The sequence below is a fragment of the Pocillopora verrucosa genome, chromosome 7 (assembly GCF_036669915.1).
Source record: "Pocillopora verrucosa isolate sample1 chromosome 7, ASM3666991v2, whole genome shotgun sequence".
In the NCBI taxonomy this organism is placed as follows: domain Eukaryota; kingdom Metazoa; phylum Cnidaria; class Anthozoa; order Scleractinia; family Pocilloporidae; genus Pocillopora; species Pocillopora verrucosa.
In genome coordinates this window covers 359,700-371,725 of record NC_089318.1, presented here as the reverse complement: position 1 = coordinate 371,725, position 12,026 = coordinate 359,700, and positions in this window count along the sequence as shown.

Here is a 12,026-nt window from a genome sequence, read left to right as displayed (position 1 = left end):
CTTCTAAAATTTCCCTGTCTCTAAAGTTTTGGCTTCGTAGTTCGGTTGTCACTAATGCTGTCACAGTGGGATACTCAAAACCCTAGGATTCTCGAAACCCTGTTAGAGGCCGAGCCAAGAGGAGGATGAGAAGGTTATGTACAGTATTACTCTTTTGAAAAAGGATCTGGACAGCCCTCGAATAACCGCGATCAAGACAAGGTGAATCGAAGATTGCAACGACATCAAGAACGAAGCGAAAAAAATAGCTTTAACGAAAAGGTTTAATAGCTGTGCACATGTATGTCAAAAACTTTGTGGCTGTCATCTGCCATAAAGCAACTAAAAATCGCCAGGGTTTGAAAATTCTGAGAATGGAAACACCGAGGGCGAATTATTGCGTTCAACGCAAGAAAAACGCCATTTCCGAGTTCTCGCGATTCAGTGATCTGGTGCCGAAATTACGGCGTAAAAAAAAAGCCAAGTGGGAAGTCTCTCTCATCGGTATAAAGAATAAGTGACGTGGTGGTGAAAATGGGCGAAAATTAATCGAAGCTTAACGTGGGAGGATAAAAAATTATTTGTGGGAGAGAGGAATTCAATCGAGTGAAGGCGGAAAAGGAAAGAAAAAAAAAGCAGAACTGTTCGATTTATGCAAGAAAGCTGCAGCAATGAAGCAGATCAAACTTGCCTCCTATGTCTCTTCTACCACAGACCGCAGAAAACTTTTGGAGGAGAAATTACAAACCTAAAATTTTGAATGCCTGTACGTAAAACTTCTCTAATATTTCAGAGCTCTCGTTCGGCGTCCGCATGCAGCGGTGCCTCAGCTGCTTTGATGTCATCATCTAACTGTTGTTTATTTCTTGTTGATTCGTAAGGAGAGCTTACTGTGGTTTGCGAAACGAAACGAAATCAAAATTTGTAATTTGCAAAATAAACTCGAAATCTGTAATATGCGAAACAGAAATGTGTCATTTGCGAAACGGAAATCTGTAATTGTTTCAAGAGCTCGAGTGCAAGGCTAATCTCTTTTTTAAATGAATTTTATACCCAAGAGCAGCGTATTCCTAGGACCCAAAGTTGTGGGTTAACCAAAACAATTTTTTTCACAGTATACGTTCCGCTCTACTTACACAACTTAGCGAATGACTCGCAAATTAGCGCATTACTTTTGCAAGTGCGGTCAGACTACTGCCACGATCACAACACACGATCCAAAAGATAAATTAAACAAAGTAGCAGATAATACTAAATGGAGAGTAAAAATCTCCCTGTCTATTTTGGGTACATGTCTACGAACTGGGAAACGGAGAGGAGAAGTGTAAAACGTCTCTGATTCCAACCCTTCATCATCTGATGACAAGGCACTGACGTCTAAACTCCAGACACATTTGATTAGAGATCTATCTCAAGATATCCAACAATCTTAAAATTGGACAAATCTGCCCTCGTTGTGTACAAAAATCACTGAGAGCACCGAACAAACTTTTGACTGGAGTTAGAGGAGCTTACTTCAGCTCCTTTTTAAAGTATGATTTTCATAAACTAAACTCTTCTTCTTGTTACGGTTTGTTGTTAAAAGTATGAAAATTCCGAAAAGAAAGCTTTTATGCCCAGTTTTAATCAAGCTTTGTGACATTGCTTCTCTGGCAAAAAGGAAAACATACTAAAAATTGTTATTCGTAGTTATAGTTTCTGTAGCAAAGGTACTCCCTTTTATTTAAAATCTAGCGAAAATGGAATACTTGACCTCCTCCTTTGGTTCCCTTGTTTACGAGCAGGAAATATATATCAAACGTATATGAAGAGGAAATCTTCCACAGTTGAGCTACCAAATACTATAAACCTATTGTATTGAAAATCAATAAATTGCTAGATCCCTAAATCGCTACACGAATCTTCTCCGAGTCATTTCGTAGAAATCTGAGGTTGGAATCTACGCGAAGGGGCTCCCATCTCATTAATGTGTCTTACGCTAGTATCAACGTATAACAATCTTTCTTCAAGCCTCTACTAACCTTATGATAGAGTTCTTTAAGCAAAAAAACGAACTGAAACAAGCAAGACGATCCTGTAGACAATTTGTATTGGAAGCGGAGGAACAAGCCAGGGCAAGATGTGATTACCTGATGTGTACCTAACATTTTGTTTATACGATCGATGATTGATACTTGCGTAAAACAGCATAAAAACTACACAACTTGGCATGAGTCCTAAGTTGCATTAAAGTATTGGGACGTTAAGGGGGCAGATAGCTTGAACAACTGAACAAGCTGAGAGAAGAGTACCAGAATCTTGGATCTCAATAGCGTCTTGTTTAATGTACCACTGCCAGTTGTTACAACGTCTCTTAACTTCACCAACAATTCCAACTTCCACTATTATTGCCAAAAAGCCTTGGCACTCATAGCCGCATGTAATAAACGATCTAAAGCACTAAGAAAACACTCAAAGATGTGAACCTCGCGCTATTAGAAAGTCTAAAAGTTTCATGCAAATAAAGCTCTTAAAATAGCGTGTATATTTGGTAAACACTTAACCACCGGATAGCGATTTATCCGATAAATAGCACCACCTAGCCTTTGAACAACTGAGGCCTGTCGGATCGTTTTAAAATAATTTCAGCCGTGACTAAACAGGAAAATATTTAAAGCGCTTGAAAAAGAAAAAAAACTATGGCTTATTTCACATCATATTTTGCTATTTTGATGGAGGGATCATTTTAACGCGAACGACTACGACAAATATTGAAGTTTCGTTACTTCCCTTTCGGTTTCTGCATTTTGTGCAAAACTTTTGTACTAATTGGGAGACACTTCTGTTTTTCGTCTTGGAAGAAAAATGGGAGAACCCAGATGTTAATTTGCCGTTTGCGTTACATAATAAAATGTGCCTCTAATGAATGGTGCTAATTAGAAAAATCGTGCGGGCTAAAAACCCGTGCAGTTAGACGAGTCATTCAAGGAAGAGCTCAGTAACCCACGACAAACGACTACGACAAAAATTGAAGTTTTGTTTCTTCTCTTTCAGTTTCTGCATTTTGTGCAAAACTTTTGTACTCTTTGTGTGACTGCCAACAAAGTCAGGTTTCAACATGCGAACACTTTAAGATTTATTTACATTACGGTTGATCATGGTTGCTAAAAGGAACAAATAGTTACAAGTTACTACAAAGTAGATGGAATAGGAAAACGCAAAACAGCAGAGGAAATGCAATCGGACAAGGAAAGACACTTACAAACGCTGTGTGACTTGCGAGCATGAAGGACGGAAAAACTAAAAGATGATAGCGGCGAAGGAATCGATGTTAACCTAATGCACTCTGATCCAATGTTCAATTTTTTTCTGAGAGACTTTTACGAATGAAATTAAACAAAGCAGAATTATGCGAAAAAATCTAACAGAATACAAATCGCCGTGAGTGAAAAGAATGCGAAAACAATAAGAAAAATGTGCGTGCAAAAACACAAAAATGGAATTAGCAACGTAAAAGGAAAGAAATCACTAAGTGGGAATACCGCAGTAACTCTTGCGAGGCCCTTCTGTATTTTGGCTTGGAAGAAAAATGAGGGAACGCAGATGTTAATTTGCCATTTGCGTTTACCACAACAAAATGTGCCTCTAATGAATAGTGCTAATTAGAAAAATCGTGCGCGCTAAAAACCCGTGCAGTTAGACGAGCCATTCAGGGAAGAGCTCAACAACCCACGTGCACGCATAAGGTTTAAAAGGCGCACTTTTGAAATTATCACAAGCTTCGAGAAATTCTACGTCAGTGATCAATTCTTGTCACAATTTTTGCCCTTACACAGTGTTTTCTCCCTTGGAAGCCCTCTTTCGTTTCTCGTTTTGTCAAACTTAACATCACGTATCATTTCTGGCAACGAACGGAAGCAGGTAAGTGTTTATCGACGCTTATAGAAACAAGTAAAACTGTGTAAACTAATTCTAAAAGCAGCTGAGCCATTTACAAATTCAAGAAGGGCTCGACGAAGCTTCGGTTTATTAAATCCTTTAATTCTTTCCAGTCTCTCGTATTTCCGCCCAGAAGCTGTCAATAACTTAGCAGTAGAAATTCTATTGCGTAATTTTTTTTTTGCAAAATTGGCTTCTTTTAAATTCTTCTTTGAAACTGTTGTCGCGCCGAGGGTAAAATTTCCGCACAGTCCCATCCTACATTATGCATTCAGTTCTTGAACAGAGAAAACAATTACAAAAACAATACATTTCCATTGGGAAAACAGATTTGTTTTACAATGGCACTGGGCTGTGCGGAAACTTTACCGCGCGGAGTACCATTTCTAATCTTTCGTCTTCTTTGCTGAAATTCCGCGTTAACAATTAAGAGAAAGTGTGGTTCGTGCTCTTAAATTTTAATTAGTTACAAGTTTGAAGCGAAACTCAGTGTTTTGAGTAATGCATATTAATTTTGATAGCGAGTATATCTAAAGCTTGGTCATAGAGGTACTAGTTTTAAACATTGTGCGTAATATAGAGATGACGAGTGAATTAAGGAAATATTTCGATCGACTTTCTTGGCAGATTCCAAGAATTCCTTCGTCTCGACCCTTAAATTCCTATATCAGATCGTCAATTCTCCCCTTTAGCTGCCAAATATGTCCTTCCAAGTAGTTACAAGAATTTGATATCATATGAAGATAACAACATCTAGGAGATAAATTTGAATATTCTCACTTTCTGTTTACTGGATAACGTATGAATAATATAGGGAGAAGTTACATTTTAATCACTTCTTAGACTTCAAGAGTTAACCGCTCGTTATGAAAAGTGAAAAATTAAGTTCACGCTTCTGTTTTTTTTTTCTTTTTAATCGAAACATCTGAATGGTAAAAATGTCAGTGGTACGGTTTTTAATCAAAGGTTTGTAAATTTCTGCTATTTTAGACTAAAGGGTTATAATAAGCCATAAGATTTAACTTGCCTGTTTGTTTGCTTCTTTTCTGGGCTTCAAATGAAGCGATAACCTGCAAATGTTTAAATTTAATTTTACTCTTCAAAAGATTTTCCAAATTTCGCAAGGGAAAATTAAGGTGCGCCTCGATGTTTACTCACCATGACTCCAGATGAAACTGATATTTGACAATATGAAGGGGGCCTCGTTCTCACACAAAAGCAATTTTTTTTGGTAATCTTGAAAACCGAGGAATTACTGACATTTAATTTCTCGTTATATTATCACCCCTTAATCATAAATTAAGGTCACACACATAACAGGAAATGAAATAATCACCAACAAACGAAGCTCATGATAGTTAAACACGTTTTTCTTAAGAAATGTATAGAGAAGAGAATTGAAAATAAAAACACTTATGTAAAGATGTGAAGGTGACAGTTTTTCCAATCTTGTTACTCCCGAAGGTTACTCTGAAAAAATGACTTAATTTATCGCATGCTAACCAACCAAGTTTTGCAATGTGTCAGTAAAAAGTTCTTCTGACATGTGCAATGGTTGCTAACTTAGAATATAATTATTTTGCAATGTTTTCACCTTCACAAGGGGCCACGACGTTTTTACGTATTATTTATTTCATTTAAATATCTACAATATCTTTCTCATTTAGACTTGTATGACGCGCTCCAGTCCAAACACCGCTCAGTCCATTCTAGTCCATTCTAGTCCATTCTAGTCCATCTAATCCAAATCACATAACCTAAGTCCCTCTCACTTCATTTCAGAAGAGTCCAGTTCATTGTGTATTTAGTTCAAAAATCAGCGTCCAGTTCCATGCAGTCCAGTGCGACCCGCTCCAGTCCTTGCCATTCCTTTCCATATGGTCCAGTCCATCATCACAAGACAAGTGCTGACTCTTGTTACCGGTACAACTCGTTCATGGACGAGAAAGCGTGGTGAAGAAAAGGGCCGACGCTTTATTGGGTTTTTTCTTCTCTTCCTTTCTGCTGTATACGCGAAGGCTGGGAACAGAACAGTTAGAAGACGCTGATGTCCAGCTGGTTAGTAAGATTCTTTGTGAGTTGGGATGAAAAAAAGGGTTAATAGATAGTGCACTGGTCAAACCATAAAATCCAAATTCTGCTAAAAGTTGTCACACTTCTGATTCGGCTCAAAGTAGTTAAAGCTTAGTTTGCGGGTCCCCTTGAGGGTTGGGCGAGGTCCTCCCTCCAAATCTTCTTCTCCAGGTTTTTTCTTTCAATCGAATACTGTTCGGCATATTTTCGGTTTGGATCGTTTCTTCTTCGTCGCTTCTTTAGGTTGTCACCATCGGCTTCGTTTATACTTCGGCTTTTCATCAAAAGGTCTTTCGGTGTTCATCAGTTGCTCATCGACTTTAGTGCACGTCTTCCCCCACTGTTACTTCGACTGCGACCGATTACATTTTCAGTTTAACTTGATTGAGAGGATCTTGAACACCGTGATCGAGTAAGACTGTTTAACTTGAAAAAAGTTTGCCTCGAAGATTCAACTAGATTTTAACGTTATGATTGGAAATCGGATTTAAGCAATTCAGCTATGACAGCAAATTAGAATTGCGAATTAGCCTTTGAGAAAAGACTATGCGTGCATTGATGAAAATTAAGATCGTGTTTCTTTCGGAGTTCGCCTTCACCTTCGGTTCGAATTTCACTTCGGCTTCTCGTTCGGCCTTTCAAAACTTGTTCGGATTTTCAGTTCGGAAAACAAAGGCAGTGGGAAACGACTGAGAATTGTTAGCAAGTTGATATGTAAAAATGAAAGCACCGTCTGGGACACTATGGGTGTTCAAATTATCAGGGTGTCGGCATTACTGACACGGAACATTCGGAGTTTTGTGGACGCCCAATTCTTCGTCTAGGGTGCGCGTCCCCTCCTGCTGGGTTCTGTGAAGTAATTTTGAAAAATCTAAGTTAATTTATTGATGTTATGTGGTATTATAAATTAAATGCTTGACCCGATTGTCTCTGTGTTCTTTTCTTTATTTTTGGGATACACAAATTTATGTGATTTATTTTTCGCGGTGCCCAGTGTAAATTTCTGTTTCAAGAATTCAATTAAGATGCGGGCGTCGTGTCTTTTCTTTATTGAGAAACTATTTTTTGATCTCACTAACGCAATTTCAACTGCAGGAGCTTTATACTGACCTATTTTTGGAGGCTTGAATTGCCAATTTCGGGGCATTTGCTCGAATCATGAACTGGATTGTTACAATGACTTTCCAATTTAGCATTGAAAAAGCCCCAGAAGCAAAGTCACCTTGGTGTTAACTGTGCGTTCGCCCATTTTCGGAGGGTTTGATTGGTTTTCTTACATTTAGAGATAGTCATCCATTGACGAGTGCAAATGATTTCAAAACTTAAATCTGTCCATTTTCGGGGACTCGCCAAAACTTTTCAACATTTTATTTTGAATTTCCCATACCTGCGGATCAACATAAGCCCGTTTTCAGGGGCTGTACATCACTGAGACGGTAAGTGAAGAATTATTATAATTTTGACATATTGATCTGTCTAAGATGAGTTTCTTCGCTTAATAATGTGATAAGGGTAAACCTGATAATTTGAAATAAACAAAAACAATTGATCACTAAAAGATAAATTAATAACTAATGACATTGATTAACTCTTAAAGAACTAAAGAAATGATGAGTTAAATAGGGAGATCAATAATATATAAATAAATTGATATATAAAGAAGTTTAACAGTCTTTTTGCAGAAGATAAAATACAGTACCACGTTGTCTTAAAAGTTTGCAAGTATTTTTTTTCACAAGACTTTTCCTAAGACACCAGCTGACCTTTGGATAGACACCAGCAATCACAAGGTCGCTAGTGATTCATGGCTGAAATCGCAACACTGGGATATCAGTAGAGCAGGACTGGGATGGATAATCGTAACAACAAGCTGAGCAACAGCTGCGAGGAGAATCTAAAACTAGGACATTTAAATTTCTGAGTAATGGATTAAAGGCCAGTCGAAGCGGATTGTCTTCCTCTTACAAAACTACTACATAGTATAGTGTAGTATTGAAGTTAACGCTGGGATATCAGTAGAGGAGGACTGGAGTACTTCACGAAAAGATGGCCGTAACAACAAGCTGAGCTACAACACCGAGGAGAATCCAAAGCTAGGACATAACTACAGGTATGTTAAATTTCTGAGTAATGGATATATAGTATATTTTTGTCTAGTCCAGTATATGAGCTAACGTCGTCTCGAGTTTGCCACAATTTATATGAAAGAAGAGCGAGCCTTTTCTTCAATTTAAGAGCTTGAGACATTTTAAATTTCTGCAGCTCAAGATAAGCTCATTTTCAGCGTGTTTGCATCACTGAGAAGGTAAGTAAAGATTAATAACAATGTGATACTAACCTGTGCAAGATGGGTTCGTTGCCTGATAGGAAAACTCTGATGCGTTGCATCGAGCAGTTAGAGGAGAACGTTATTGTCGATCAGCACTACAGGTCATCTGAAAGAGGTAAGGCCGGCATGTTTTGATTACAACAAGTTTTGTTCGATTTTTTTCTTTTCAGCATGACCTCGTGACTCCTTCGGATTGCGTCAAAAACAAGAAGCACATCGAGCGCTTCATAGGTAACATGTAATCATTTGTAAGAATTATTCTTTCTTCTAGACTATCTGAAATTTTCTGTTTGCAGAACTGTTTAGGTGGCTTCCTGATTAAATGAAGTTTAAGCTAAGATAGGAGTAGAGCAGGACTGAGAGTGCTTCATACAAAGATAGCCACAACAACAACCCTACCTACAACAACGAGGAAAATCCAAAGTTAGGACATAACCTCAGGTACGTTAAGTTTCTGAGTAATGGATTAAAGGCTAGTCAAAGTGGGTTCTCTTCCTCTTATAAAATTACTATATACTAAAGTCTAGTGTTAAATTTAAAGCAGGGATATCAGTAGAGCAGGACTGGAGTGCTTCATGATAAGATGGCAATAACAACAAGCTGAGCTACAACAGCAAGGAGAATCAAAGACTAGGACATAACCGCAGGTATGTTAAATGTCTCAGTAAAGGAAGTATAGTATAGTCTAGTCTAGTGTAGCAGTTAAGGTTGTCTCGAGTTTGCCAGAATTAATATAAAAGAAGAACAGGCCTTTTTTTCGATTTAAGATTTTGAGACATTCTAACTTTCTGCAGCTCAAGATAAGCTTCTTTTCAGCGGCTTTCCATCACTTACAAGATAAGTAAATAATCATAACAACGTGATACTAATTTGTGTAAGATGGGTTCGTTCACTGATACCTGATGCGTTGAGAAGCAGCTGGAGGAAAAAGTTATGGTCCATTAGCACTACAGGTCATCTGAAAGAGGTCTCGATTTTGTCAGAGTTTATATAAAAGAAGAACGGGCCTTTTTTTCGATTTTAGAGCTTGAGATATTTTAACTTTCTCCAGCTCATTTTTGGCGGCCTCCCATCACTGAGAAGGTAAGTAAAGAATTATAATACTGTGATACTAACCTGTGTAACATGAGTTCGTTGGCTCATAGGAAAACCCTGATGCGTTGCATAGAGCAATTGGAATGAAAGCGTATGGTCGATAAGCACTACAGGTCATCTGAAAGAGGTAAGGCCGACATTTTTTGGTTGCAACAGGTTGTTAAATGTTTTCTTTTCAGCATGACCTCGTGGCTCACTTCAAATCACGTCAAAACCAAATAGCACATCGAGCGCTTCATAGGTAATATGTAATCATTTGTAAGAGTTATTCTTTCTTCTAGACTATCTGAAATTTTCTGTTTACAGAACTTTTTAGGTGGTTTCCTGATTAATTGTTTTAATCACAACGTTTCACAATGTGATGTGTTTGATATTTCAACATCGTTTTTCCTCTGAACAGTTTTCTGTTTTCTGTTTTCAAAACACGAATTGTCGTAAATAATTGAAACTGAAACTAGCTTCATAATATAATTTTTATTTCGTTGATGTTTTCTCAAAACATCAGTATATTATCATTCTTTATTAGCAGTCTTTTTGCATGTAAGTCAAGTGTAGATAAATGTATTGCCATCTACTCCATTGCAGTTTAGGTAATCCAGAACAATCCTTTTAACTTACTTTAAGTGCTTTTCTAAGCTATCCTGTGGGGTCTGGTACAGTCTTTATAAGTTTCATTCGGAAACGTGAAATACAGTTCAGAGCAGATCAGTGTAGCGAGGTGCAGTGACTGTCCTGTATGGCACTTTCCAGTTCAATCCGGAGTAGTGCAGTCTGGTGAAGTCAAGCTCAGACTAAGACAGTCCAGTCCAGTGAAGTGCAGTGCCGTCAAGTTCAGTCTTCTGAACTGCTGTCCGGCTCAGTCCAGTCCGGTCCAGTCCATTCGGTGGAATCTGCGCCCGTCCAGTCCAGTCCCGTCCAGTCCAATCCTGTTCGTTCCCGTCCAATTCCGGTTCATTCCTTCCCAGCTAAGTACATTTCAATCCAGCTTAGCCCAGGTCCATATAATTCAATAGCAGTCGAGTCAAGTCCAGTCAAATGCAGTGCAAAGCAGTGTAATCCGTAAGAGCTCAGCCCAGTCCCGTCCCATCCAGTCGAGAACAACTAATTGCCACCGAGTCCAGGACACCGTAGTCCTGCTCAGCCGAGTTAGGAACAACAACGTGCATTGGGGCCCGTCCAGTCAAGTGAGATGCTATTCCAAAAAGCCCACATTTAAGCCCATACAAGTGTATTTTAGTCCAGTGTTGTCTTCAGATATCACACCAACTCAAGGAAGAGCGTCTACTTACATTGTCGTAGAAAGGTCTTCTTTAATGATACCTTGGGCCACTTGGGCCAGTCACTTGGGCTTTACTTTAAATAAAAGTGTACCTAGTAACTTAAAAACAAACAAAAATAATTGATAATCAATAAAAGATAAAATAAAGAAATAAATATGTCTCACCAACTGATAACATTGATTAATTCTTGAAGAACTAAAGAACTGATAAATTGATAGAGAGATATATGAATAGGTTAAGAAACAGTTACGTTGTTAAATAAATACAATTTTATCGCATGGTCTATGTATTAACAATCTTTTTGCAGAATATTAAAATACAGTACCACGTTGACTTGGAGGTTTGTAAGTATTTTTTCTCACAAGACTAAGTTTTACCAAGACGCCAGCTGACCTTTAATAAGACACAAGCAATCACAGGGTCGCTAGTGATTCATGGCTCAATTTGCAATACTGGGATATCAGTAGAGCAGGACTAGGATGGATAATCAAAACAGCAAGCTGAGAACCAGGTGCGAGGAGAATCCAACGCTAGGACATAACCAGAGGTACGTTAAATTTCTGAGTAATGGATTAAAAGCTACTTGAAGCGGATTGCCTTCCTCTTACAAAAAGTACTACATATTGCAGTATAATATTGAAGTTAAAGCACGGATATCAGTAGAGGAGGACTACATTGTTTCATTAGAAGATAGTCGTAACAACAAGCTGAGCTACAACAGCGAGGAGAATCCAAAGCTAGGACAACCACAGGTACGTTTAATTTCTAAGAAATAATTTAAAGGCTAGTCGAAGCGGATTATCTTCCTCTTACAAAAGTGCTACATAGTATAGTATAGTAAAATATTGAATTTAAAGCTTGGATGTCAGTAGAACAGGACTGGAGGGCTTCATGAAAAGATAGCCATAACAAAAGCTGAGCCACAACAGTGAGGACAACTCAAAGCTAGGACATAACCACAGGTATGTTAAATGTCTCAGTAAAGGAAGTATAGTATAGTCCAGTCTAGTCTAGTGAAAGAGTTAAGGCTGTCTCGAGTTTGCCAGAACTAATATAAAAGAAGAGCGCACCTTTTTTCCATTTTAGAGCTTGAGACATTTTAGCTTTCTGCAACTCACGATAAGCTCATTTCAGCGACTTTGCATCACTGAGAAGGTAAGTAAATAATCATAACAATTTGATATTAACCTGAGTAAGATGGGTTCGTTCACTATAGGAAAACCCTGATGCGTTGCCTAAAGCAGTTGTAGGAAAACGTTATGGTCAATCAGCACTAAAGGTCATCTGTTAGAGGTGAGGCCGGCATGTTTTGATTGTAACAAGTTTTGTTAGGTTTTTTTTTTCAGCAGGAC